The sequence below is a fragment of the Rhipicephalus microplus genome, unplaced genomic scaffold, assembly GCF_043290135.1.
Source record: "Rhipicephalus microplus isolate Deutch F79 unplaced genomic scaffold, USDA_Rmic scaffold_229, whole genome shotgun sequence".
Lineage (NCBI taxonomy): Eukaryota > Metazoa > Arthropoda > Arachnida > Ixodida > Ixodidae > Rhipicephalus > Rhipicephalus microplus.
The window spans coordinates 191,353-195,352 of record NW_027464800.1 but is presented as its reverse complement, the minus strand read 5'-3'; the positions used below and the strand labels follow the sequence as shown (position 1 = coordinate 195,352).

The 4,000-nt window shown below is 57.2% G+C and overlaps 1 non-coding gene across 1 annotated transcript; it reads right to left on the bottom strand.

The window, feature by feature from the left end:
- Positions 1–583: 583 nt before the first annotated feature.
- Positions 584–2,398, bottom strand: LOC142792599 (small subunit ribosomal RNA). The gene has a single exon (XR_012891058.1). It is a non-coding gene; the product is annotated as a small subunit ribosomal RNA (ribosomal RNA).
- Positions 2,399–4,000: the final 1,602 nt, after the last annotated feature.

Below are 4,000 nucleotides of genomic sequence, written 5' to 3'. Positions count from 1 at the left end.
CGACCGGCAGCCTCCGTCACCCGAGGACGCGGAGGCGCTTGCCGCGGACGGCGGGACGGTATGCACTGGTGCACAGCGGACCCGTCACATCGCCAGTTCCTTGACCGACCGCCGACGCTTGTGCCGTTCCTCTCGTACTTGGCAGTCGCCGCGCGATTGTCGGGTCTCGTTCTTGCACGCTCGAACGGTCGGGAGGGCACTCGGCTGGCGTTTCGGGAACGCGCAGCCTCGCCTTCTACCGACGTAACCACGACTCGCCGTTCGCGCTCCGCCGCTCCTGTTTACAGTACTAGGCGGTCCCGCAGCGGTCGGGTCGCGCATTTCGAGCGCTTCGAGCCACGGTGCAGTGGCGGGTCGAAAGCCGACCTATGAGTGCGTTGCGCCGTTTGTACCCGCGTCCGCCACCTGGCCGACCGTCCAAGGTCGCGGTGTTGGCGTCCGCTGGGCGCAACAATTTGTCACGGGGTGCCGCTCCACATTCAGGCAGCCCCGTGGGGAAAAGCCGACCCCGCGTCCAAACGGGGTCAGCGGCAGAAAGTGTCGGGCGCAGACGCAGCTGAGGCGCTCACCCTTCACAATCCGTTAATGATCCTTCCGCAGGTTCACCTACGGAAACCTTGTTACGACTTTTACTTCCTCTAAATGATCAAGTTTGGTCATCTTTCCAACAGACCGGCGCAACCGAAAGGCCGCGCCGGACATCGGTCCGAAGACCTCACTAAATCATTCAATCGGTAGTAGCGACGGGCGGTGTGTACAAAGGGCAGGGACGTAATCAACGCGAGCTTATGACTCGCGCTTACTGGGAATTCCTCGTTCAAGGGGAACAATTGCAAGCCCCTATCCCAATCACGAAAGAAGTTCCACGGGTTACCCAGTCTTTTCAGACAGGGATAAAGACACGCTGCTTCCTTCAGTGTAGCGCGCGTGCGGCCCCGGACATCTAAGGGCATCACAGACCTGTTATTGCTCTGTTTCGTGCGGCTAGGAGCCGCTTGTCCCTCTAAGAAGGTTGTAAGGTGCTGGGAACCCCGCACCTATTTAATAGGCTAGAGTCTCGTTCGTTATCGGAATTAACCAGACAAATCGCTCCACCAACTAAGAACGGCCATGCACCACCATCCACCGAATCAAGAAAGAGCTCTCAATCTGTCAATCCTCCCAGTGTCCGGGCCGGGTAAGTTTTCCCGTGTTGAGTCAAATTAAGCCGCAGGCTCCACTCCTGGTGGTGCCCTTCCGTCAATTCCTTTAAGTTTCAGCTTTGCAACCATACTTCCCCCGGAACCCAAATACTTTGGTTTCCCGGAAGCTGCCCGCCGAGTCATTTGAGTAACTCAGGCGGATCGCTGGTTGGCATCGTTTATGGTCAGAACTAGGGCGGTATCTGATCGCCTTCGAACCTCTGACTTTCGTTCTTGATCAATGAAAACATTCTTGGCAAATGCTTTCGCAGTAGTTCGTCTTGCGACGGTCCAAGAATTTCACCTCTAGCGCCGCAATACGAATGCCCCCGTCCGTCCCTCTTAATCATTACCTCGTATTCCAAAAACCAACAGAACAGAAACGAGGTCTTGTTCTATTATTCCATGCAAGTTTATTCAGGCGACTCGCCTGCGTTGAGCACTCTAATTTTTTCAAAGTAAAAGCACCGGCCATCTCGAGGCACACAATGAAGTGCACCAAGAAAGAACCGGCATGATGTTCAGTCCGAGCCGTCGCATCGGGTAGATGCACTACTCGTCTGGAACTGAGATCCAACTACGAGCTTTTTAACCGCAGCAGCTTTAGTATACGCTATTGGAGCTGGAATTACCGCGGCTGCTGGCACCAGACTTGCCCTCCAATTGATCCTCGTTAAAGGATTTAGAGTGTACTCATTTCAATTACGGGGCCTCAAAAGAGTCCCGTATTGTTATTTTTCGTCACTACCTCCCCGTGCCGGGAGTGGGTAATTTGCGCGCCTGCTGCCTTCCTTGGATGTGGTAGCCGTTTCTCAGGCTCCCTCTCCGGAATCGAACCCTGATTCTCCGTTACCCGTAACAACCATGGTAAGCAAGTAACCTACCATCGAAAGTTGATAAGGCAGACACTTGAAAGAAACGTCGCCGGCTCGTGGCCATGCGATCAGCACAAAGTTATCCAGAGTCACCACACAATACGGGCCGAAACCCGATCGATCTTGGTCTAATAAAAGCACCCGTTACCCAAAGGGCTCCAGGCTCACTGCATGTATTAGCTCTAGAATTGCCACAGTTATCCAAGTAGGAAGAAACGATCTAAGGAACCATAACTGATTTAATGAGCCATTCGCGGTTTCGCCTTATTTCGGCATGTACTTAGACATGCATGGCTTAATCTTTGAGACAAGCATATGATTACTGGCAGGATCAACCAGGTAATCGTTCGACTGCGCGTCCGTCCTCGCCCTCGGCGGGCCGGACGCAGTCTGTGTGCGGCGGAGGCCACCTTCAGGCGCCCCAACACGCTTATTTTGCACTCCGAGATGACGGCGTTCGAGCTCGCTACGGCACAACCTTCCCGAAAGACGAGTGGGAGCCGTGCGGCAAGAAGCACGTTCATGCTCGCTCTTTTTCGTTGCATCGACTCGGTCGCGCCGTGCGGGTTGCCCAAGCCCGCTGCACTGTCGGTGGACCGGCCGGAACTAGCAACGGAGCCGAGACTGCAAAGCCGCCAGACGACGGGTCACGCCCGCGTCTTCGGCGCTTTCGCATCTGAATCGCCCGAGGACGACACGGAACACACCTCGATATCGTGGTAAAACGGCACCGTCCGACAACCAGCCCCTAACGCATCAAGCGGATGAGGCTGCAGACGACTGCCGTGGATTCCCCTGGAGCAGACCCGAGGACACGCTTGACGAGGCCGAAGCCCGCCGCATATCAGACACCCGGTCGCTTTCGCGTACGCCGCTCACGAGAACCCCCACATAATAGCAGCGATAAGTACCCAGACCTCCTTGGGCCCTAATACGAGCGTACTCGAGAAAATTTCACCGCGGGTGTGCCCCGAAACGTGTGGCATGTTGAGCGTGCCACAAGTCTACGTCGCTCTCAAACCCGCCGAGGTCGTAGAATTTGCGACCCTACTCACGAAATTCCCACCGAGGATACGGCCGCAAACGTACCGCACCTTGGGTAGGCCACGAGTTTGTGCAACACTACGCTGACGGCACAGCACCGAGGTCGTGCGCGCACGCACGGGAAAATTCCGCCGCGGTTTCTGCCGAAAACGTGAGGCACCACGACTCTCCGCAAGTTCGCGTCGACTGCGAAAGACCGAAGTCGTGAACGACGTGTCCGCTACTCGCCGCCGACACGCTGGACACCAAACGTACAACGACTCGACGGCGTCGTAGAGGCCCACGACGCGGTTTTCCTTAACGACGTCTCGGCGTGGCACCGACAGGTTAGAACGGCCGACCAACGTTCCCTGTCCGCCGTTCGGCTCAGTCGAAGGGCTCGGCGACTTCGGCAACGCTGCGAAGCCGCACGGTGACGCACGCCATGTCCCCATTTTTTTTTTTCTTTCTGCGTCTGCCGGGGTGCCCCTATAATAGCAGCGATAAGCACCCAGACCGCCGTGGGTCGCTCGCCCCGGCTGACGTGGTTTTTCGTACTCCTGCGGCGGTCGCCGTCAAGCACGTCCAAATACGCTACTTTCGTGGGCGCATTCACGCTCTTTCGCTTCGCCGGAGTGCCAGCACTCACTCTGCCAAAAACGGCGAACATCCGAGCGGCGGTTCCCACTTTTGCGTCGGCGTCGCAAACCCCGCCCCGGCAGACGAGGTTTGCCGTACTCGTGCGACGGTGGCCGGCGGGCACGTCGAAAGACGCCGATATCGTGCGCGAATTGGCGCACCTTGGCTTCACCGGAGTGCCGCCACTGACTCCTCCAAAAACGGCGAAGATCCGAGCGGCGCTTCCCACTTTCGCATCGGCGTCACGAACTCCGCCCCGGCTGACGCGGTTTACCGTACTCG